Source organism: Sus scrofa, chromosome 15 (assembly GCF_054392235.1).
Source record: "Sus scrofa isolate SSC_HxYL_T2T_F1_AM1 chromosome 15, Sscrofa_HxYL_maternal_Yorkshire_Landrace_v2.0, whole genome shotgun sequence".
NCBI classification, from domain to species: Eukaryota; Metazoa; Chordata; class Mammalia; order Artiodactyla; family Suidae; genus Sus; species Sus scrofa.
Genome location: NC_139397.1, coordinates 149,178,709 through 149,204,165, shown reverse-complemented (window position 1 = coordinate 149,204,165; position 25,457 = coordinate 149,178,709). Strand labels below are relative to the sequence as shown.

General features: G+C 47.4%; 1 protein-coding gene across 6 annotated transcripts in view; it reads left to right on the top strand.

Annotated features, from left to right (window-relative positions):
- The first annotated feature begins 11,412 nt into the window (after positions 1-11,412).
- LOC146396211 (uncharacterized) overlaps positions 11,413-25,457 on the top strand; it is a 61,502-nt gene continuing 47,457 nt past the window's right edge. For 5 of the 6 annotated variants that reach the window (XR_014829436.1, XR_014829434.1, XR_014829438.1 and 2 more), the window contains exons 1-2: positions 11,413-11,592; positions 15,296-15,396. The gene's annotated coding sequence lies outside the window, so the exon portion shown is untranslated. Of the gene's footprint in view, positions 11,593-15,295; positions 15,404-25,457 lie in introns of all 6 variants that reach the window. The other variant, XR_014829437.1, reaches the window with a different exon arrangement.

Genomic DNA, 25,457 nt, shown 5'->3' with positions numbered 1-25,457 from the left:
TGCAGGGGGCTGTTTTCCACGGCTTGTTCTGTAAGAGGGAAGGGGAGGAGTGGGGCTAAGTGAGGGTTCAGATGGGGACAGAGCAAGAGGGGAAGGTGAGGTCTGTAGTCTTTCCCAGCTCAGTGCCATGGACCACACTTGAGTCCCAAGAGATGATGCTGAAAGCGTTGCTCCTCAGAAGCCTGAGTTGTGGGGCAGAGCAGTGCTGCTAAGGGGCCCCAAGGCACCCTTCCACTCTTGGAATCTGTGATTCCTGGCCGAGGGAAGCCTTGGGTGCCTTGGGGCTGGGGTGCTGGCTGGAGTCAGTGTTGTTATGCACCTGCAGATGCCTACAGAGAACCCCTGGGATGGAGAGCAGCATCCTCAGCCCAGAGGGACCCCTGGGGCTCCCAGAAGTGGTAGGGAGAATTTGGAGGAGGGACTCGGATCCGGGGTCTGAGGAAGAGTGGGGGCCTCTCTGAGCATCACTTTGCCATGGTCTTGGTTGAATTTCTGCTGCCAGGCTGGTGAGGTCTTGGAGTTCAGGTTATGTTGTCAGCTGGATTGGTCCCCAAGGGCAAATCAGATGAAAAGAAGAAGGACACTCCTCACTCATTAACCGCGAGCATCTGAAAGCCATGCCCAAGCTGCTTTCTTGGGCCACCTTAGGAAAGAGGGTGCGCACTTGGTAGGAAGGAAAGACGTTGTTAGGAATCTCCAGAGTCGCCACCTGGGTGCGAGAGGGGAAATCTCCCCTGCTTTTCCAACCTTGTTTCACATGTAGGCTCCTCCATGGCCCAACGCCTGTGAGATTACGGTGGCCTTAGGGACGCTCTTCTGTAGTTTACACTTGGCCTTGTCGCAGGACATGAGGAAACAGGAGGAGGAAGGAGAGGGACCTCAAAGGGAACCGAGGCTCCGTTCTTCCCTCCGAGGCCCTTGCTTGTGTCCCCAGCGTCTTGTCTTTGGGGGTCCTCCCTTCTTATTAGAGTCCCATTGATGTCCTGTTTCTTTCCTTCCTTCCTTTCTCTCTCTCTCTCTTTCTTTCTTTCTTTTCTGTCTTTTTGCCTTTTCTAGGGCTGCTTCCCGCAGCATATGGAGGTTCCCAGGCTAGGGGTTGAATTGGAGCTGTAGCCACAGGCCTACGCCAGAGCCACAGCAACGCGGCATCCAAGCCATGTCTGCGACCTACACCACAGCTCATGGCAATGCCGGATCCTTAACCCACTGAGCAAGGCCAGGGATCGAACCCTCTACCTCGTGGTTCCTAGTCAGATTCGGTAACCACTGAGCCACAATGGGAATTCCGATGTCCTGTTTCTTAATTTAATCTTTGTCACACCTCAGTAGGCTTATTCTCCGTCATATGGAGGCCAGTGCTGGATGTGACATCTGGCTTTACCTTGAGTTAATGGAAACCCAGACCCTGGACAGGTGAGGGGATATGCAGTGGGTTTGGGAGGTGCACTGAGAGGTGAATCCTGAACACCCCGAAATGCTACTCAAAGGACTCGTTTTTGTAAAATGTGCAAAGAGGATTATTTGCTAGACGGTTCTAAAACGGGCTGGGCTTCCTTTTCTCCCTCCTTCCTTCCCTCCCCTTTCCTCCTCTCCTTGCCTCCCGCCCTCCCAACCCCTGCCTGAGAGCCACCCTCTCACCTGCACACACCCCTCACACCTGTACGCACCCTCACACCTTCGCACACTTCCTACCTGTACACACACTTCATACCCACATACACCCTCACACCTGTACAACAGCGCCTCACACCTGCACACCTGCCCTCATATCTGTGCACACCCTCACCCCTGCACACACACACACACACACACGCACACACACTCTCCCCTGCAGGCTCGCTCACCACTGGGTCTGGGGCTCCAGGCTGGGAAGACAGGGAGGATGCCAGGTGCTCATCATACTGTGGGGCAGAGGGAGCCCCCCCAGGACCTTCCTGGGCCATGTGGTGACTGGATCCTCTTTAAGCTCAGCCTCCCCCCAGGACCAGGATTTTAAACACATGACACACCTGTGCTGCTGTGCTTTGGAGCTTTTCACCCAAAGAATCCAGCAACTGCTCACGGCCAGGGGTTCACCGAAGTGGTCACCGCCATGAAGGAAGCCGACTGAACGCCCAGGGTGACAGCATCCTTCATCCACCGCCCTGGGCACCCCCGAGGGGGAAGGCCCCTGGAGCAGGGCTGGCCCCACAGAGCCCCGCAGCCTGTGTGTGTCACACACACACACATATATACACCCAGAGCCGCAATGGGAACCCCGTAACTGAGCTGTGGTGGCTAATGAGGCACTTTATAAGCAACAGGATCAATTGGAAAGCTGACTTGCCCATGGAAGAGAGATATACGAAATAATTAGGTTAGACAAAAATGCCCGTGAGCAGAAGCGAATGTGACAGGGCTGACAGCTTGAATCCGGTTACTGAAGAAGCCAGAAGCTGGGGTTTGGAGGCTGCAGGACTCTCCCCTCTCTGGCCCTGCTGGCTCTGAGGCCACCTGGGGAACAGGACATGTATTACAAGCTTTAAAGCGCCTCTAAGATGTGAGCCTGAGATACCCTCAATGGAGCGGGTGGTCTCTGTGCCAGAAATCCAGGGCAGACCTATTGATGTCCCATAACTGGTCCCAGGGCCAGGGCACAGGCTCTGGGGAAGGGCCTAGCGTGCAGACCCCAAAGCAACTGATGTGATCTATCCTATGAACACAGCCTAAGGGGGTGCCTGTCAGACCCTGGGCATGGCGCCAAAGGGGGGTCTGGGGTGTGTAAGAGCCTGGTTAGGTGATGACACAAAAGGACAGGAACCTGGGAGACCAGGACAGGTGGGAATGGGGGTGTCGATTGGGAGCTGAGATGAAATGGTCCAAGGAGTCAGGTGTGAACAAAGCAAGGGTTTTGGGAACTTTCTCCTTCTGAGCGCTGACCATGTCCTGGGGCCGGTCCCCTGGTCAGAGATCATGGAGGTGCAGCTTTAATGGGATTGAAACCCACGTCCTGCAGAGAAGTGGGAGGAGCTAAGAAAACCAACAGGGGAGTGTGAGAATGCACAGCAGTGGGAGAGGGGCAGCAGAGGTGGGAGGTGGGTGGCGTGGGGAACAGGCGCCAGGGGTTACAGAGCTAATAAGACTCAAACCCAGACCGTTTTGGGCTCTGAGCTGTTTTGTTGTGAATGGAGTGATCCAGACTCCCGGCAGGAGGGGAGCCTTTGGGGAGCCTTTGGGGAGCCTTACGCTGTCCTCTTGCTGAGAGACGCTTGGCCGGGTTATCAGAGAATAAGGAGACCAGGGGAAATTTGCCAGCACATCCAGAGATGACACCTCTTTGGTGTCTACAAGTGTCGTAAAGTCTCCCCCTGCCTTGTACACAGATCTGAGTGTGTGTGAGTAGGCATCTGATGGCTGGTCCAGAGCCTGCCTGGTTCAGGAGCACCACAGCTGGGTTCCACCTTTGAGGGGGGCTCATCTGTCCCCAGAACAAATGCTTGAGGGGTTAAAAACCCAGCCATGGCCTCCTGGTCACAGGCCCCCCCCACCCCCAGAGAGCTTTACTTGGCCACCCAGTTCTCGGTCTCATCCTCTTCCCTCCACTGGTTCTCACCCTTAATGAGCTTCGTACCTCAGCTTCCCCCCGCCCTGCCCCCGCCTCAAACCCACAGCCTGTTTAGCACCCTTGGCTCTCTTTGACACCATTACTGACCCTTAATGCTGCCATTGGCTCTAGGAAGACTCTCTGTCCCTGCCCCGCCCAGAGGCTCCCAGGAGCCCGTGACTCCTGCTCTGAGTGGCACCTGTTTATCTTTGTCACCTTGGGCTTTCTTTAACAACAAGGTGTCGTAGTACCTGTCTTATTTTCTCAGTGTTCTAACTTGTTTTGCTGCAGTCCATGCTCCAGAAGAGGTGCCTGGGAGGAAGTATTCTGAGTCTTCATTTGGCTGAACCTCAGGGAAGCAGAGGTGGAGTGTGGGGTTGCCATGTGGGGGGACGAAGCTGAGACAACAGACTTGTACACTCCATGTGGGACTCCCAGGCAGAGCTTCAGTTTGTGGGACCATCGCTATTGACCAACGCAAATAAGTGCCTCTCCTTACCAGGGGTGAGGTGGAGGGCAGGGAGCTCTGAGCTTCCCTCTCATTGTCAGTAGACAGGGAGCACCACGGGGACCAAAGCAGAATGTAGGGGCCGTGCGGATGGGGGTGGTGGCAGGGAGAAGAGTCTCATGACAGAGACAAGGATGCAGTGGTCAGAAGGAAGGAGAGAACAAGGAGAAAATGGCTTTCGGGAATCAAGGAGGGGAGAGTTTCATGCTTGTCAGGACTGAGGGTGATTGTAGGCAGTATCACCTACGGGTGTCTTTCTGGGCTGCTTGCTTACCTGGCTGGGGAAGGAGGAGGGTTTACTTATGACCTTCTTTGCTTACCCAAGGCACTCTTGCCAACCTTTGTCGTTGTGTTTATCTCTTAAGCAAGAGATCACCGTCTCTCTTCTCCATCCTAGGATACTTCACCTTCACCTGTCCCTACCAGACAAGAAGGAGGTGTCGAGTTTTTATTTTACTTCATCACAAGAAAGCAGCCTCATTTTCTCATCACCAAACCTCCCAACCGACCTGGGTCAGAACCCTGCTGTGAAGCTCTGTTACTTTCCCAGGGCAGCTGTAACAAAGTACCCCCTAACTGGATGGCTTTCAACAACAGAACTTTTTCCTTCCAGAATTCAGGAGGCAGGTGAGAAGTCAGAAGTCAAAATGTCAGAGGGGCCATCTTCTCTCACTGGAGGTTCCAGGGGAAACTCCAGTCTATGCCTTTCTCATCGCTTCTGGTGTTGCCCGAAGTCGGTGGTGTTCTGGCCTATAGATACCTCACTCCAATCACTGCCTCTGCCATCACTTGGCATCACATGGCATTCTCCCTGTGTATCTGTGTCTATGTATTTTCTCCTCAAATAAAGACATCAGCCACACTGGATTATGGTCCACCTAATCGTAATTCCAGTGGAGCATGACATTGTTTTAATTTAATTACATCTGCAAAGATCCTGTTTTCAAATAAGGTCACAGTCACAGGTACCAGAGGTTAGGACTACAGCATAGCTTTGGGGAGGTGGTGCACAATTTGACCCATACCAGACCCCTCTCTTGTTCAAGTGGATGAAGTGTCCCTGCTCCTGTCTGTAGCCTCCCCATCTTGTCCATGGCATTTCTTCTCTTCACTCTTCAAGAAATTCCTTCCTGCTCTGATCCTATTTCTCCTTGTCTATTGGGTCATTCTTATCAAAATGAGAACATGCTGGGCAAGGAGAAAGAAAATAGAAATCTACTCATACTTCTGCTTCCCCCTCCCCCTACCTGCCCTGGTTCTCTGCCGCTCTTATTCTATCCCTCCTCAAAAGAGCTGTCTCCTTCCTCACTTCCCATTCTCTCTTCCACTCATACTAATTGCATTTTCAATCTTTCTGCTTTACCCAAACCACTCTTGTAAGGCGCTATGCTGGGAAAGAGAAGACCATATGTCTCAGCTTGCCTGTTACAGTGTTGGCTTATGGCATGTGGCTCTGACTTAATTAATTGTGACTCCTTTCACTCTCAAAATGGCCTTGGTTTATATCGTCACACCACTATTGAACTTCACATGGCCAAACCAAATGGTCATTTTTAGCCTTCACCTTACTTGACCTCTCAACAGAATGTTCCCCAACTCACCACCACCTTCATCTTGAAGTGCTCTCCTCACTTGGCTGCTGTACACTGTGCCTCTATATCTGAGTCTACATATCACAAGATGTGGTTGCCATAGTGATGAGATACTGAAACTGGAAAGGATTTATGACATGCTCTCTTAATGGATACAGTTCTGGTACTTTTAAGTTACACCAGTCAGAATTCTGGTTAGAAGCAAATAAAATGAACTCTGGTTACTTGAAACAAAAAGAACATTTTTTAGAAGGCTAGAGAAGCTTATGGAACCAATATGAGACTAGAGGCCCAGGCTTAGGAAAGCAGGAAGAAAACAAAAAGCACTAGATATTTCAGAAGTGAATTGGAGTAAAGACAGAAAGATAGTAAGTGTAAAAAGGAGTTAGGGAATACTAGATATGACAAAGTAGGATCAAAGGATGGGTCTCTTTTTAAGAATGAGAGGGACATGAACACATTTATTGACATAGGGAAAAATAGGCATGAAAAGGAAGAGTTTCTCTGAACATAATGGAATTAAACTAGAGATTAATAATAGAAAGTATCTGGGAAAATCTCAAATATTTGCAAATTAAACCAGAAGCATTTAAATAGCCATGAGTCAAAAAGGAAGTCACAAGGTGTATTACAAAATATTTTGAATTGAATAGAAATAAAAACATAACATATCAAGATTTGCAGGATGCAGCTAAAGAAGTGCTTAGAGGGAAATTAATAGCGTTAAGTGCTAATGTTAGACAAGAAGAAAGGTCTCAAACCAATAATCTATATTTCTACATAAAAATATAAGAAATTAGAAAAAGAGGTAAATAATCTCAAATCAAGCTAAAAGAAAACACTAATAAAGAGCAGAATTGATAAAAGTGAATATAGACAAATTACAGAGAAAAATCAATGCAATCAATTTGTAGTTCTTTACAAAAGGCAGGGTAAGGAATGAGTGTGTTTGTGTGTCTGTATGGGGCTGGGGAAGGGGTCTGTGACTAACTGATGAAGGAACATCTGACATTATTTTACCTTATGAAATAGTACATGGGGTGGTTTGCTGAGAAGTGAGTTTTTAGAAAACTGGTGAAGAGAGAGGTGATGGTTGGGTGTATTTTCTGGAGGAATGGGAAGAATAATTGTGCTAATTTCTTACTGCTGCTCTAACAAGTTACAATAAACTTAGTGGCTTTAATAACACAAATTTATTCCTTTATGTTTCTGGAGATGCAAAGTCCAAATGGGCCCTACTGGGCTAAAATCAAGGTGTCGCAGGGCTCTGTTCCTTAAGTAGGCTCTAGGGAAGAATCTGTTTTCTAGATTTTCCAAGATTCTAGAGGTGGCCCCATTCCTTAGCTCAGTGCTCCATCCTCCAGCTTCAAAGCCAGCAGTATCGCTTCTTCTAATAGCTCTCTCTCTGACCTGCTTCCATTATATATTCTTCTCTGACTCTGACCCTCCCGCCTTCTTCTTACAAGGATCTTTGTGGTTACACCAGCTCACAGAATAATCCAGGATTATATCTACCATCTATAGTTACCTAACTTATCACATCTGCCAAGTTTCTTTCCCATGCAATGTAGCATATTCCAAGTTTGGGGGGTTAGCACAGAGACAACTTAGGGGCTACTATTTTGCTCATCACAGTGAATAACCAAGAACCAGTGAAAGAATTGAGAAGAGATCTCAGGTCCATGGGGGCTGGAACCATGAACTAATTGTGTCCTGAATATGCAACTTGGGACTTTTAGGAATTGAGACAAAAGAATCCAGTTGTCAGGCTGCAGAGCTAGACCAGGGTGTAGCACTTGGCTGGGAGTATGGCATAGGTCAAGGATGATATAGAGAATAGAAATTTTAATAAACTGGTCCTTTATTTGCTAAAGAGTGGGATCCACGCAGGATAAGCAGGGGAGGGAGAATGTTTATAGAAAGGGTGGAAATAAATGCAACCAATGGTAATTGCATAATCCAGAGCTGCGGATATGAGAGAGGTGTGATAAATAGATGCTAATAACTTAGGAGAAACAATCTTAACACAGCCACAAACTTCTCCATTTCTGTTCCAATGAATATCAATTCATCAAACTCAAAGGCAGAATTTTCTGATCTCATGTCTTTGCCCTAAAGGAACACATTTAATCAACTCTTGATATTGGTCAGAGGTTTCAGAATAAAAAAGAAGTCTACTTTCTAATGCAGTAATTTATTACAGCCCATCCTTACATCTCATTGTTTTCATCTGTCAGAGGTAGTCTTGTCACTCCAACATCTTAACAGAGACGCTGTTTGCTAAAGATCAAACAGGGACATTTCGTTCTGTGTGTCTATGAGTAGCAATTCAATCTAAAAAGAGACGTGTCTGTTCATAAGCCACAGAATATTTTTCAGAGCGAAAAAGGAGAACTTGGTGATTGTTAGTCCTGAGGGGCATTGTTATGCGTAGAAGGAGGGTTGGCCTAGGCTTGGGGGGAATAAGAACATTGGAGAATGTTTCTCTGCAATTTGTTAAAGAAGCTTTTCTGGGTCTGTTTTCCTCTTTCTTTTCATTTCAGACCCAGCCGAGGGAGCCTGAGTTTGGATGCTGGCAGTGCCACTGATCTGCTGGTGAACGTGGATAGTTCTTGGCCTGTGTTTCCTACAGCATGTAAACGGCAGCAATACGTGCCTTTTAGTTTTATTATGAGGGCTCGAGTTAATACGCGTAAGTCGCTTAGAACAGTATCTGGCACTGATGTGTTTGTTGAATGAAATAAAAAAATTTCATTTAACAATGAGAGTCACTGAGAAAACTTTGTCCATGCTTCAGAGAAAACCACATGGTTCAGAACCCAGAGCGACTTATATACTTTTTGGCTTGACCTGGGTGAGAGTGGAACCCAGGTCTCTATTGTATTTGAATGAAGCGTTCACGACTGTTTTCTCTACCTTGTCATGGACGGTGATCTTGGTTCCCCTCCATTTGCTTTAAATTGCAGCAAGTCGACCATTTTATTTATTTATTTTTCTTTTTAAGTCCGCACCTGCAGCATCTGGCAGTTCCTGGGCTGGGGGTTGAATCAGAGCTGCAGCTGCCGGCCTACACCACAGCCACAGCAGTGCAGGATCTGAGCCGCATCTGCGACCTATGCTGCAGCTTTGGGCAATGCAGGATTCTTAACCCAGGGATCCAGTGAGGCCAGGCATTGAACACGCATTCTCATGGACACTGTGTTGGGTTCTTAACCCACTGAGCCACAATGGGAACTCCAAAGTTGAACATTTTAAACAATCTGTTTTGTTGATCACTTTCTACTCAGCTGAAAATGGAGCCTCCCAACCCAAAGGCAGATAGACAGCAAAGGAGGTAACGTAAATTTCTCTACGCCTCGCAGTCTGGTCGCTGATGCTCAAATCAAGATAAGGGTCGTGGCGGGTGCGTCGGAGCAGAGCTCGCTGGTTGATGTGACATGATCAAGACACGGTAGCCCCAACATAAACCCTCGCATCACCACTGATCTGGGCTGAGAGACGGCAGCCACAGAGCTGAATATCTGTGACTATCTCAAAACGGCAGAGTTGTGCCTGAGTGGCTGAGATTGGTCACCAGAAATTTTCCTGGAGACCAGTAGTTCTTCAGTCACAGCTCAAAACAGGGCCTTGTCATGTGGTTAATGTGACAGCTTGCTGGAACTATTGCGATGGCAGCACAGTGGTTACGGGGTTTTTTTGTGTGTTTGTTTTTGTTTGCTTTTTAGGCCTGCACCTGCAGCATATGGGAGTTCCCAGGCTAGGGGTCAAACTGGAGCTTCAGCTACCAGCCTACACCACAGCCACAGTAATGCCAGATCCAAGCCACATCTATGACCCATACCTCAGCTCAAGGCAACTGGGGATTTTTAACCCACTGAGCAAGGCCAGGGATTGAACCCATATTCTCCTGGATACTAGTCAGGTTCTTAACCCACTGAGCCACAACGGGAACTCCCTCACTGGCATTTTTGAAGACCCCGGGGTGGAGAGTTTTTCTCTCCCTCTCATTTTTAAGTTATTTCAGCAGACGGCTCATCTTCTCTGAATCTCTATTCTCATTAACCCAAATAACACCCACTGCAGGACGTCTAGCACAGCGCTTGGGAGGTAGTGGGCAGTTAGGAAATGTTTGGTTTCTTTCTTCCCTGTTTCCATTTCTGCCTCTGGGCTGGTCTTTGAAGCAGGAATAAGGCCTAGCTAATTCCCTGCAGGATTCAGGAACCATGGTATCAGAGAGAGAAGGCTGAGCTGCTTCTCTTTTAAAAGGTCATCCGCTCTAAGAAATTAGTCCCCCAGAGGTGAGCCTGTCCAGGAAGCCCTGAGTGATGGGGCGGGAGGTCTGGGGGACACCTGGGGACCGTCCAAGGGGGAAGGCCACGGTGCCGCTTCAGGGATCCAGCCATGGTCACGGTCAAGGTAGGTTTCCTAATTCCAGGCACGTGTGCACATTCCTGAGACCTGCAGGTCACCGTGCTCCCTGTCCCCTCAAGGGCACCGGAGGACTGTCCATTCTCCTCTGGGGATAAGGCCCTGCAAGTGTCCGGGTGTGTGTGCGGACGTGCCAGCATCGGATGACAGCGGTCCTTGTCCCTCCTCCCCACGACCCTGCCTCCTGTCTCCCCCTCCCTGCTCTCCTGCTCATTCCAGGACATCAGAGCCCAGCGCCAGGCTCTTTCGCAGGGCAGTCTGCACGCACCCAAGGCGAGAGAAGAAAAACCTCTGCTCTGTGCAGACAGAACTCAGGGATGGGTGTGGCCTTCTGGGAGCTTACCTTGCCTGCCCTGGCACAATCTCACCCCATTTGTGCCCCATTTAGTGCCAAGACCAACTGCGGGGGAGAGGATCCATTGCAGTAACTCTGGAGGGGCTCCTAAGTCCTCCTTTCCAGCTCCATCATCTGAGACACCCCACTCCCTCCATAGATCCAGCTGCCAGCTCCACGGGGGTCACGGGGGCATCTGAAGCTGATTCGGCCAAAACAGTCGGTGGGAACCATGGCCAGTGTGGGGCCATCCACACCTCTGAAGGATTAAGGACACCCATCTCAAAGTGGGGCTCCCCAGACCAAAAGGGGACTCACTGGAGAAGCCGCTGTATCTGGAGGGGCAGAACTCAGGTTGAGGGGTGGACAGATCTGACCTTGCTCCCAGCTCCATCATGCCCCAGCTGGGTGAACTGGCGTAGCCTGGAGGACAGGGGCTTCCTTATTTCAGAATGCGGTGGGCATGCATGGGATGAAAAGGAGCCCAACCATGGGTTTGATGGGAGACAAGGGGACGCACCTGGGTGGGGCGTGCTGACAGTCTGGGGTATGGGTTCGATTCCAGCAGGGAGCTCCATGCAGCTGCCATTTTTTGGAAGGGTGTCTTCCAGGTTGCAGACCCATGGGGGGCGGGGGAGGGCGGGGGAGAAAAGGGGACTTGGCCGCCCTCCACCCAGGCCTGCATGCACATCCAGCCGACACACTGGCTCTAATCCCTGCTCCTTTGACGCACTCATTTTCTGGTTTTTCACAAAGGCCGACTGTGCTCCCAGCAGCTGCAGCTGCTCAGGGCCCCAGGGAGGCTGTGGGAAGGGTCGCGGGGACGCTGGCAGCTGCGGGAAAAGACTCTGAGCACCTGTCCCTCTCCTCTGGGTGCTCGCCCCTCCCCCGGCCTATGCATTTTCCTGCCGAGGTGCAGTGGTCGGTGAGGGGAAGGGAGGGCATCGGGGAGCTCGCGCTGCGGCCCAGTGGACTAGGGAGGCGGGTTGCATCCCCTGCCGGGGATCTGACATCGGATCGGATCCTTGCCCCAGGAACTTCCATGTGCCATGGGTGCAGCCATAAAGCAACAACAGCAGCAGCAGCAGCAGCAGCAGCAACAAGAACAAGAGCATCTGCTTTCAGACAGCCACACCCAAGGCCCTCTGTGAGCAATAGAATCCTTACAGCAACCAAAAGTCTTAGAGAAATGCCTGCCCTGAATGGAGGGAGCCACAGATGGGGATTTTGGGAGGCTTTTAAGTGGGACAAAGAAAGGACGTCTTGTTCAGTCTTCTCTTGGCCTGAAAAATAAAGGCACCGTCTCCTCATTCATCAGGTGAATTCTGAGAGAGCAACATCAAGATTTTCAATGCATTTTAAATGACTGTAAATGTCTCATGCCTGACGTATGGGTCGCACCTGTGTTCTGTGGGGCAGGTGATGGAGGAGGTGGAATGGGGGACCTCGAGAGGGGACCATCCCGAGCAGGTGTCCCCCGGTGGGACCAACGCTCCTGGGCAAGTCTCCTTGACAGGACAGAAACTGCAGGGGGTGAGTCCGGGGTTCTGTCAGAACTGAGGTCCAAGTAGGGTCTTAGGAATAAACAGAGGGCTTTGTGAGAGCTGGCAGAGCTGAAGAACCAGCCCAGGGGTGGGGAGGGGGGCCTCGGTGAGCGAGGATGCTCGCAGCTTCTGTTTTCTCTGACCCCTATGTGTCCCTGGCTGGCTTCATCTGCTCTTGAGGCACAAGCCCCTTGTCCTTGGGGAAGGACAGTCGGATGCAGAGGCCACGGCCACAGCCTCCCAGGCCTGAAACCCAGCAGATGGTAATGATGGCTCTGGGCATCCGCATATGAACCCTGGGAAACAGACTCTGCTGGAGTCACGGGGTTTTTTCCTCTCAATAACCATTTTTTAATTGAAGTACAGCTTATTTACAATGTTGTGTTAGTTTCAGGTGCACAGCAGAGTGATTCGGTTATATATATATTTTTCAGATTCTTTTCTGTTATAAGACATTGATACAGTTCCTGTGCTAGACAGTGGGTCCTTCTTTATCTAGTTTATACACAGTAATGTGTATATGTTAATTCCAAACTCTCCTTCGACCTTGCTCTCCCCTCTGATAACCACTTTTTCCCCCTATGTCAGTGAGTGTTTGTTTTATAAGTTCATTTATATCATTGGTTTGGATTCTACATACACATGCTATAATACATATGTGTCTTTCTCTTTCTGACCTCACTGAGTGTGAGAATTTCTAGGTCCACCCACGCTGCCGCAGATGGCATCATTTCACTCTTTTTATGGCTGAGTAATGTTCCCTATACCGCTTCTCCTTTATCCATTCATTTGTTGATGGACACTTGGGTGGCTTCCATGTCTTGGCAATTGTAAAGTGTGCTGCTGTGAACCATGGGGTGTGTGTATTGCACCCCCATTACTGAGCTCATGACTGCTGCTGTGGGCCTAGGGCTGGCCCCCTTTTCTACCCAGGGAAGCTGGGTTTGTTGCAGGTAGAAAAGCAAGGGGTGGAAACGTGTCTGCAGCTGAGTGGAGCAGCCGTCACTGCTCCTTGTGACTTCGCGCCAACATAGCAGCCCTGTATCCTTTGATTCATTTCAGTTCATTCGAGAGGGAGGAGATGGAGTCAAACTTTTGAATTGGTTTTATGTACACCTAAGAAAAAACTAGGGTCCATGACCCGTGTTGTAGGAGATCCGGGCTTTACTGACTCACTGATCTGCTCTTAGAAATTCAGAGGCCAAGTGTGGGCACATAGCCCTTCCTTAATGGCTCCCAAGGAACTTCCAAGAACCTTGTCTTAGGATTTCCGTGGAACCCCTTGTCTCATTCCTTGCTCACGTGGCTTCCCTGAAAGACTCGGCTGAGTTCCAATGACTGGCGTGAGGCAGGAAGAGGAGGATCCAGCGTCTGATATTTGCTCGACTGCTGACTTTACCATCATCCCTAAAAAGTTTAAAAAACATAGGTACCATCTGGTATTTCTTGTTAGAAAGTCCCAGGGAAAGATTGCTTGAAGGTGTTATGGAAGTTCACCTGGGACCAGTGATGGGAGCTCTGTGACCAGCCAGATGTGGCCCTTGTGCCCCCAGATCATCACTATGGCCAGGGATTAGGGATCAGAAGCAGACAGCAGCTTTCATGAAACCATGAGGGTGGGTGGAGTGTTTCCCAGTGGGGCAGACAAGTGACCAGTGCCCACTGCCCACTTAGCTGGACAAGGTGTCAGGAAGAGCAGGGGGTCTTCTCCCTGTTATTTCACTCCAAAGCCCTCAACAGTTCTCATTAAAAATGATCCTGGTTCATGCCTAGTGGTCATTTTGATGATTTTGATGGAATTTGCGAGGCAACCTAGAAGCTGGCACTGTGCCTGCAGGGGGGTAGGCTCTTTATGAACGTGGATTATATAACATACTGCTAGGTGGTCCCACACTGCATGGTGGCCCCACTGTGCTGATGTGGGTCTCTTCCATTTCTACACACTGAGTAGGAATATCCCCCAATTAAATTTAAATTGTTTATGCATCAGAAAAAAAATTTAAAATCTCTCATTAAAAATTTTACAAAGGATAGTGTATTAGGGTTTTATAGAGAAACAGAACTAATAGGATGGATGTGTGTGTATGCATGTGCATGCAAAGGGAGAGGGGGAATGAGAGAGGAGGGAGAAGGGAAGGAGGAAGAGAGTTAATTTATTTTAAGCAATTGGTTCATGTGATTATGGGGCTGACAAGTCCAAATTCTACAGGGCAGGCCTGCATCTGGAGGCCAGAGAAAGAGAAGATGCAGCTGAAAGTCATCTAGAGGCAGAATTCCTTCCTCTTCAGGCAACCTCAGTCTTTTCTCTCAAGGCCTTCAACTGATTAGACGAGGCCCACCACATTATGGAGGGTCATGGACTTTACTCAAAGTCCACTGACTTAAAAGTTAATCACATCTTAAAAAAATACTTTTGCAGAAACATTTAGACTTGTGTTTGACCAAAAATTGGGCACCATGGCACAGCCAAGTTGACACATAAAATTGGCCATTGTAGATATCCTTTAGGTGGATTTCAGTAAAATAGAACATTTTATACTGTTTTTATCTTTTAAGATGTCTTTCCTCGCTTGAATTAGTTTCAAGGTATTTCAGTTTTTGCCTTCACATGAAGACTGTGGTTCTTGTATTTTACACATAAACTTGAAGTCTTATTATTAAAAAACATGACTGGGATGAAAAGACTACAATGCACATAATACAGAGTACAAGTTTTTTTAAAAAAAAATCATGTGCATTTCTTAAGGAGAACACTATTACTATAGCAGGAAAGATAGCAACTACCGTAATTTAGTAGTGGAACTATTTCTACAAGGTTGACATTTACTTCTACGTGTACATATTAACTTTTAAAAACCTCTTTTCAACTCCTACTATTTATAGGTAATTTTAAGACAAAAATAAATCAAGCTTTTACAACTAAACAAATAGAATAAAGTCTTGATGGTCTAAATGTTGGCATACAAGGTAGATCCAATCATTTATTCATTCTCTTATGAATCTATTCTTTCCTAATTCACCCTCCAGATATTTATGGAGGACCTCGTATATCCTGGGCACAATCCTGTTTACTGAGAGAACCACTACCTTCTTGGGCTCATACTCTAATAGGGAATAAAAGGATGTAAAAATAACTGTTCTGTGTGTGATAAGAAACATGGAACTGATTCTTTAGGATCACATTGGGAAGGCATCTAAGAATAGATACATTTAACTAAGCACTTACTATGTTATGTTTTACATAGTTACTCCTCATGGTAGCCCTGTGATGTAGGTCCTGTTGTTACTATCATCCTCATCTTACAGGTGAGACAACTGGGGCGCAGAGGGCTGGACTCTCGTCCAAGATCTGATGACTAGTAAGTGCAGGAGACTCCCCTCCAAGAACCTGGTCCTCTTGGAAGAAGGTAGGAGGTAATCGGACCCCATGTGCTGTACCTGGAGGGGCATGGTGGGGGGCTACTGCCATTGTTCAGGGAGAGTAGAGGAAGGGCTGAATGGAGGTGGTGGGTGGAGTGCAAGAAAGGGTGGGGATGGTCAGAGGAAGGAGGCCTCGGACTAGACGGCTGATTGGCTGGGAGGCAGGGGGAAGCGGAACCTAGCACGACTTGATTGGCTGGGAGGCAGGAGGAAGCGGAACCTACCGCGACTTGGGGGTGTGGTCAATATGGTGCCTTTACTGAAGAGGGTTGGTGCACAGGAGGCAAAGGAGGTCTTATGGGAAATCTGGCAGGTGGCAGCTGTAAAATAAAGCTCATGCAGTTGATGGTAACACCCAGCATGGCTGTATGCTTTGAAATCCCCCCCACAGTTTGAAATCTCTGAGCAATATTTCTGCTCCATCCCTCTGCAGCTGTGCTCAAGCCAAGGACCACAGGACTGTCCTTGCTCCTCCTTCTCTGCCAGCCCTCAGGGGGCCTGCGATGTCCCTTTAGGTCCTCTGCAGACTTTGCACAAACAGGGATTCCAGCACAACTATAGATGGGCTGAGAAAGCCAGCACCCAGGGGCTATAAGGAGGAAGAACAGGAGTCTGAAGTGGTCTCTTGGCACACCGGCTAGGGGGCAGGGAGCATAGGGCATAGGAGGAGGGGTAGGGTAAGTGACTGCTCCTCCCAGCTTCACTCACCAGGAGCCCAGCCCAAGGCCAAGAGCTTCGTGCAGATGGACACTCAAAAGATCAGGAATTTACCTGATTCACCTTGCAAACACTAACTTTATGCCAATTTACATGTTCCACGTTAATTAGCTTTCCTAATAACAATGTGCCCTAGAGTGCTTGGAAGTTACTGTGGCTAGGGGCAAGAATATTTCCTTGTTCTGGGTAAGAGGTATTCCCAAACACATCACTTGGTGAACAAAGGGGTCTAGTCATAAACTTCTCAACAGCAGCCGCAGAGGAGGAACCAGCAGCAAGGTAATGCAATTATGCAATGAATTGTGAATACATCCCATTCAATCAGACTTCCTTAAATGGCTCCTAGCCCAGGTTTTCCAAAGTTTGTAACCTACTCTTAAGATCACCTTGACCTTTTCAAATCTCAGGGGCATAATGAGTTTTTATGGGTTGGACTGGATTTCTTCAAAAAGTGCTGAAGTCCTAACCCCTAGTTCCTGTGAAAGTGACTTTATTTTGAAACAGGATCTTTGCAGATGTTCAAGTTAAGATGAGGTCTTTGGGGAGGGGGTTTAATACAGTATGACTGGTGTCCTTTCAAAGAGGGGATCTTTGAACACAGAGAAGCACAGAGGGAACTGAGGGGGTGGAAGGAGTGGGGGGATGTCCATTTACAAGTAAAGGAAAGAGACTCTACTTTTCTCCTGCCCCTCAGAAGGAACCAACCCTGCCAACACCTTGATTTCAGGCTTCCAGCCTCTAGGAACCTGGAAATCTAAACTCTTGTCTAAGCCACCCCGTTCGGGGTGATTTCTTACGGCAGCCCTAGCAAACTAATACATAGGCTATCTCAACATCTGAATTCCTAGAATCCACCATTTCCATATCTGGTCTGTGGATGGACTGGAAAAGAATTTCCAGACTCAGAGTGATGTAATGAGAAAGATGATTTTATTGAGGCAAAAAACTCTGCTAGGGCAGTGTGTCCACTTCCTGATAATCAGGAAGAGCCAGCCCCAAGTGTGTGATCATGTCTTTTTATAGCCCAGGGACAAAGAAGAAAGGAGAGGTCTTACTATACACCTGCTGACCTGCAGATTGGTTGGGGAAAGTGGGATCTTACGATATGCTTGCTACCAGTTGATTCCCCAACCAATCAGCAGGTGCATAGTAAGGTTATAGTATATATGGTTGGGGCGCATAATGCCCCTATAGGGGCAGGGTGAGGAGTTGGCCAAATACCTTTCCTAATATAGGGCAAGGGGAAGTAGGCCAGGCTGCTGATAGGGGAGCTCAAGGACTTTGTAACAGTTGCAAAGAGACTGGTGGGGGATAAGGGTCTGATGATTTTTATCCCTGCCAGAGGCTCTTTGAGTTTATCTCGTTGGAAAGTTCTTGAAGTCCCACGGGCTGGAAAACTATAATGGCTGCAGGCTGAGGTCCATCAATTATACAAGAGTGAAAGGAAGCTATGGGTCAACTGGAGATCAGAGTCAGGGCAAAAGATCGTGCTTGTGCTGAACAAAGCTGGTGGGGGCAGGTGGGAGAAGAAGCAAAGTGGCATTTTGGTCATGCTTCCTGGTGGGATGGCCCTGCAAGCAGCCAGGCTTGCTTCCTGGAGCCCAATGTCCTGGGGTACGTCCTCCAAGGGGGTCCAGCTCACGCCAGTTTCCTGCTCTGTCTGATCATCAGAGTCACTGGAGTTCTTGTCCAAAATGCAGTTCCTAAGGCGCCACCAGGCCCACACAATCAGACCCCAGAGGGCCTGGCTGGAGATGGGCCAGTAAATAGACGTCTTCCAGGGAAGTGGCTACTTTGTGTCCTTTGTGCAGTGAACAGAGGCTTAACCTCTCTTCTGCCAAAGAAAATGCTACTGCAAAGTTGCAAGCTCCCAGGAGAGCCTCCATCTGAGGCAGGCTATTTTCAGAATTCTGTGCCTCTCTGTTAATTTTGTTAATCATTAATGTGGTATTTTATAAAACTGGCATGGTTCCTTTTCTCTCCAGTTATGAAACCTGGCTATTTCCTATGCATCCTTTCATTCTTTGCTGAGCCAATTAACATAACTTGTTCAATACGAATTTAGACGGCAGTGGAGTACATCAAATCGGTACACATGCTGCGTTTTAAAATAAAATTTACTTCAGCTTAAAGTAATGAGAAACAACAGCATGATACCCTGAGACTAGTCATTTAGCCAGAAATGATGTTCTCATGTCACATATTTGTTTTCTCACTTTCTAAATAGAAGCCATGGTAATCAGAGCTGCCTTGCTCTGGGCAAGATTAAGCTGACGTTAATAAGCAGTACCTTCACTCCGACATACTGTGTGGTAGCAAGGGGAGGGAAACTGTTAATAACTCAACAGTATTTTGGATAAAACTAAAGAAAATATTGGGTAAAGATGACAAAGACCAAAATAGGAAACTGTGTACGGCCAGGTAAGGTGAAACATGATGCTACGAAAGGAGACAGGAAAAGGAGTCGAGAATTCAGCTTTGCATCCCAATTCGGGCCAACATGTGAACTACCCTTATCACTATTTTACCTTTTAGAAAAAAATCTGAATAGGAAGGGCTAGATGAGAGAATGTTTGTAATATTGGGTAGCATAAGACTGTCTCAGAGCCATCAGTATTGCATCTTAGCTTCTTTTGTAATTAAAAAGAATAGGCAGCTCTTACGAGGGTAGTACCTATTTTGGGAAATGACTGAGAGTCATCCTTCATTAACCTCACGTAGGGTGTTAGAGTCTTCCAGCAGGGTAGTGACAATTGCTCACAGCCAGATCTTCACTCCCTAGTGGTCGTTGGTGGACCACCAGCCCTGGCATGACCTGGGAGCAGGAAGAGGCGCAGAAGCTCTGGTCCTCCCTGCAGATGCACTGGACCAGAACCTGCATTTTAACCAGGTTTCCAGGTGGCTTCTATGCGTGTTAGAGCTGAGACACCTTGCCCTTGACCCCTGCCTGGGGGAAGGTTAAGGAGTGCTTTGTTGGCTTATAGAGAAATAGAAGTATTCCTGGGAATATAATAAATATGTATCTATGTATATATAACAGCATAACGTAATACAGTAGGACACAGCATAGCATAACATAGCACAACACAGCAAAACATACAGAGTCCATCAATTTCTAATTTGGTGACATACTCATCTTTTAAAAAGCAAAGGGACAGTTCTAAGAAGATGGCAACACGATGTTTAGGTCTTTCTGAATCCCACGTGTAAACAGACATCTGGAAGTCAAAACTGAAGTGGATAGAAAACATTTACAGCAAAGCTAGGGAACAAATATTCCAAGAGTCTCCAAAATTCAGTCAAGGGGACATGTTACCAAAGCCACAAGGTCTAGGCGGAATCAGGATCTGTGGGGTTGAAACAGAGGGAAGGAACTGAGTGGCCAATGACCTCAGCAAAGAAGAATTCACCAAATAGCCGACGGGCCTTCGCTGGACGGCATGGCAGGACAATTTGAGAAAAATAGGTTAAACGAGAATCTATCCGTATAAATGCTCAGGGCCCCTGGTGGGGACTGACTGGGATGAGAAGCATGGTCTCTATAAATGTCTGAAGCTAAGCAGCCCAAGTTCCCTTCAGAATAGGGTCCCCGCTGAGCAGAATCAAAACGAGCAGGATAAAGACATGGGGATGAAGTGGAAGATCATTTTGATAAAAATAGGAGAGGGAAGCAAAGCCAGAAGAATCTCAGAAAGCAACTCTTTCTCATATATATTTCACACTATATATAATATATAAAATATATACATATGTTTCACGCTGTATGATAACAATTCTTAAAATTCAGCATAAGCAAATTACCACAAAGATGAGCAACACAAAAACATAAGGTCAGATTCTGCACAAAGTTACTATAAAAAAAGAAGAAATTAAGAATAACATCCTAAACTCAACACCTATACTAAAGACAAAGCTAAAAATACATAGATCAAAAATGTAACATGCCTTTTCAAAATGAGCTCAGAGATATTAAGAAAATGATACAAGATATAAATGAGAAAAACGCAGAGTGCAGTCACATAAGAAAGAATTAGCAATAAAAAGGAAAATAATTTTATTATGAAGACTAAGAAAACAAGAGCAAACAACTACAACAGGCACTGCCTTTGGAAAATGGGAAGTGGAAAAGACTTTAAAACAAAAAGAAATGAAGGAGTTCCCATCGTGGCTCAGCAGAAACGAATCTAAGAACCATGAGATCGTGGGTTCGATCCCTGGCCTCGCTCAGTGGGTTAAGGATCTGGTATTGCCATGAGCTGTGGTGTAGGTGGCAGACTCGGCTTGGATCTGGCGTTGCTGTGGCTGTAGTGTAGGCCGGCAGCTGTAGCTCCGATTTGACCCCTAGCCTGGGAACCTTTATATGCCTCGGGTCCAGCCCTAAAGAGCAAAAATAAAAGAAAATAAAAAATAAAAATAAAAAAAGGAATTTAAAAAGGAGTTGGAAAGTATTAGAGAATGTTGAAGACAGCAGAGAGGATCTAAAGTATGAGTAACAGGAGTCTACGGAGAAGACAACCGAAGCTTAGTATCAACAAAGCACCTCAGGAAAGAGTTTTTGAAATTAAAAAAAATACGTGCTTGAATAACATGTTGGGAGGACACTCTGCAGGCTGAGACTCTCAGTATAGAGCAACCAATACCAAGACCTGCTCATAAAATTATTGGACTTTAAAGAAAGGAAAAGAAAACAACCCTCTCTGGTTGACCAGGGAAAGGGAGAACATACGTAAGGGAAAGAAAATTCCATTTTTGTTAGTTTTTTTTTTTTTTTATTTTACTGTATTGTTTTGCACACAAAGAAAATGGAATGATGTACTTAATATACTCAAGGAAAGCACTGAAAGTACAGGATTTTATACCAACGACCTGGTTATCATGTATAAAGGGTACAATAAACTTTTCTGAAGAGGAAAGCCCAGGAGAACCAGGGTCCCCAGGAGCCCTTCCTAAGAAAGCCTCCACAGAATGACTTTCTTTTTTAAAATTGAATTATAGTTGTTGACTAGGGTGTGTTGTTTCAAGTGTACAGCAAAGTGGTTCAGATACACACACACACACACACACACACACACACACACACACACATTCTTTTTCAGATTCTTTTCCATTATATGTTATTACGAGATATTGAGTACAGGTCCTTGTGTTGCAGAGTAGGTCCTTGTTGTTTATCTGTTTGTGTAGAGTAGTGGGTATTTGTTCATCCCAACCTCCTAATTTATCTCCCCTCCCCCCCTGCCCCTGCTAGACATCACCTTTGGTAACCATAAGTTTGTTTTCTATGTCTATGACTCTATTTCTGCTTTGTTGTTGTTGTTTTTTTATAAGTAAATTCATTGGTATCTCTTTTTAGATTCCACATATAAATGATATCATGTGATATTTGTCTTTCTCTTTCTGACTTACTTCACTTAGTATGATAATCTCTAGGTCCATCCATGTTGCTGCAAATGGCGTAATCTCATTCTTTTTTATGGCTGAGTAATATTCCAGTGTGTGGTGTATCTTTTTTAATCTATTCATCTGTTGATGGACAATTGGGTTGCTTCCTTGTCTTGATTATTGTAAATAGTGCTACTATGAACATTGGGGTGCATGTATCTTTTCAAATCAGAGTTTTCTCCAGATATATGCTTAAGAGCGGGATTACCAGATCATATGGTAACTCTATTTTTAATTTTTAAAGGAACCTCCGTACTTTTCTACCCAGTGATTGCACCAATTCCCATTCCAGCCAACAGTGTAGGAGGGTTCCCTTTTCTCCACACCCTCTCCAGCATTTCTTATTTGGAGATTTTTAATGATGGCTATGCTGTCTGGTATGGGGTGATACCTCATTATAGTTTTGATTTGAATTTCTCTAGTAGTTAGTGGTATTAGGCATTTTTTCATGCATCTGTTGGCCATCTGTATGTCTTCTTTGGAGACATGTCTATCTGGGTCTTCAGCTTATCTTCTGATTGGGTTGTTTGTTCAGAATGACCTTCAAATGACCAGAATGGGGATCATAGGACTGGTGGTGAGCATTAATTACCTCCATGCATCTAGGACTAAGGCCAAGTAATGGTTAAAGGGGAGAGGAAAGGGTGTGTAGGGCCTGGGTGGTCTGACAACTGAAATCTCATCCAGCTTTTGAAAAGTGGCTGGACTGGGGGGATATATTTGGATGTCTCAGACAGGATTGCTGGCGGTGCTCAGTTAGCATTCTGAGATGTGTCTATGGGAAGGGATAAAGCCTATGAGTAATTATGGGATATTGTGATTCCATCATCCCTCATGTTTTGAGATTGTGGATTGTTGGCGCGGAAGACAGGATATACAGGAGTAATATAAAAGATATCGAACAAAAACCCTTTAGTCCTGAATTTGAATTTAAAATATTAGTACACACACACACACACACACACACACTCTAGACTGGGAAACTCTCCAGATCTAAAGGTCTAAATTCTTCCTTAGATACATCGTAAGACAGAGGAAGATCAGCAGGGAGACCTGTTAACCAGAAGATTTGTCAAGTTTTAAGCACTGGGTAAGACTGAAATGGTAGTGTATGCACACACATCTGGATGGTAAAACTAGAAAGGAATGCAGGGACGTTTTCATCCACACAAGCTGGGATAATGGCCGCTGTGTGGGCATGCTTGGTGACCCATGGGGGACTTGGGGGTGGCTGCAAAGTTCTAGCTCTCTGTCAAGGTCACTGTAAAATAGTTCTGTACATCACACATTGACTTTGTGGGGTTTTCTGCACCTGCACTTTATTCTGCGTTGCAAGGTAGACAGGTGACCCCAAATGAACAATAATGACAAGGCACTAAGTGGCTCATCCTTCTAATAGTCATGTAGGGGTCCAGCATCTCAGTGAGGCAAGGGCAGAGCGTAGCACAAATGGCTCCAAGACCGTGGCTCAGTTCTGCCTGCACCTCTGCCCTTTGGGTGACCTTGGGCCTCTCCAAACAGCCGTTTCATCATGTGGGAAGTGCGTCCAACCGCGCGAATGCGTAATTCACAGGGATGTGGAGAAGCTCCAGGGAGAGAGTGAGTGGGTGAGTTCTTCATAAGCTGCAAAACCTCTACAACTGCTTGTTCTCGCTACTGCCCTAAGATCCAGAACAGCGAGTTCCCCACAGCAATTATGTTTCTGGCGTTTTGCTCCGGCTGGAACGGTCCCCTCTCCCAGCCCTCTTATGAAGATCTAATACATGGGACATGTGTGATTAGCACTCTCGGCAAAGGGCAGCTGAGCAGGGATTTCACGATGAGGCTCGGCCTTGGTACAAACTTTACATGAGTTGAAGTTCATGAAAACCAACATTTCCTGGTCTGCCGCCACGCCTGTCTATGTCACCAAATATGTATCAACCTTCCTTTTTGTCCCAGGCTTTGGTCAAGTATTTGAATCCATCAGTGAGAAAAAAATATTTCCCTGCTCTTGGGGAGCTTGTAAGAGCAGAGAGACAACCCAATAAATATAGAAAGAAGTTAGACCATTTGAAGGTGGGAAGGATTAGAGAAGAGAGAAAAAGTAGATGAGAGCTAAAAGGATGGGTGTAGAGGCTGCTGTCTTTTGTTTTTTTTTGTTTTTGTTTTTTGTCTTTTTGCCATTTCTTGGGCCGCTCCCTCGGCATATGGAGGTTCCCAGGCTAGGGGTCGAATCGGAGCTGCAGCTGCCAGCCTACGCCAGAGCCATAGCAACACAGGATCTGAGCCACGTCTGCGACCTACACCACAGCTCATGGCAACGCCGGAACCTTGACCCACTGAGCAAGGGCAGGGATCGAACCCTCAACCTCATGGTTCCTAGTCGGATTCGTTAACCACTGCGCCACGACAGGAACTCCGAGGCTGCTGTTTTGTGGTAGGTGGGCAGGTTGGCCTGATGGAAAGGTGGGATTTGAGGAGTTCCCTTTGTGGCTTAGTGGGTTAAGACCCTAACATACTCTCCATGACAATGCAGGTTTGATCCCTGGCCTCGCTCAGTGGATTAAGGATCCGAAGTTGCTGCCAGCTGTGGCTTAGGTCACAGATAAGGCTCAGTGTTGCTGTGGCTGTGGTGTAGGCTGGCAGTTTCAGATTCAGTTCAACTCCGGGCCTGGGAACTTCCATATGCTGCACATGTGGCCATAAAAGAAGAAAGGAAAAGAAAAAGGATTTGAGAAGAAACACGAAGAATGGGAGGGACTGAGCTGTGCAGTTATCTTGGGGACGATGCATCCCAGGCAGTGAGACAAACCAGTGCAAAGGCCCCGTGGCAGGTGCAGGCCTGGCCTGTCAGAGAGTCGGCAGGGGGGCCAGAGTGTTTGGAGTGAAGCGAGTGTGGGGGGAAATGAAGAGAGGAAGCCAGGAAGCCGGGGGTCAGATTGCCAAGGGTTTGCAGGGCTGATGGAAGACTTAAAACCCCTCTCTAGGGAAAATGAGGAGCTGTGCAGGGTGAGGGACAGGATAGGACTTGGGTTTTTATTTTTATTTTTTGTCTTTTTAGGGCTGTACCTGCGGCATATGGAGGTTCCCAGGCTAGGGGGCGAATCAGAGCTGCAGCTGCCAGCTTACACCACAGCCACAGCAACGCCAGATCTGAGCTGTGTCCGCAACCTACACCATAGCTCGTGACACATCCTTAACCCTCTGAGTGAGGCCAGGGATCGAACCTGCATCCTCATAGATACTAGTCAGGTTCATTACTGCTGAGCCACTATAGGAACTCTGGGACTCAGGTTTTTAAAGGATCCCTCTGGATGCTGCGGTGAGAGCCCTGAGGGGCCAGGGAAGGAGGAGGGAGACAGTTGTGAGCAAGAGGTGAGGATGGCGTGGATTAGGAGGGGGCATAGCTGAGGGGGGACAGGGTTGCCTGGGGCTCCTCTGTCTCAAGCCCTGAGTTCAAGGAAAGGCACCTGCGGAGGCCCAGTCTGGCTGTGGTCTTCTCTCTTCTCTCCCTCGGGCTGTGCTCCTCTTGGCTGGTCACTCAAAAGCGGCAGTTCTGGGTTTCACCTCCCGTCCTGATGGGCCCTGGAGCCTCGCTTCCCCATCAGACACTCCTGGGTGAGCCTGACTCCCTGAAGATCTGCTCACACCTCTTCTTTGAGCAGCTCTGTCCATTCCCTTCCACATCCCCCTTCGTGCCCGCTTTCGGGATTTCCCTTCTGTAGTCGGAGAGACGGTGCCCACGCTCCTTAGAGGGCCGGCAGGTTGGCTGATTCTGCACTTCACGCACACACCCGTGCACACACCCGTGCACACACCGCAATCAACTCCTGTGCGATCTTGTACCTCCAAGTGTTACAAGCCCCGGCAAGACGGTGAGCTAATTAGAGAAAAATCTTAATTATAG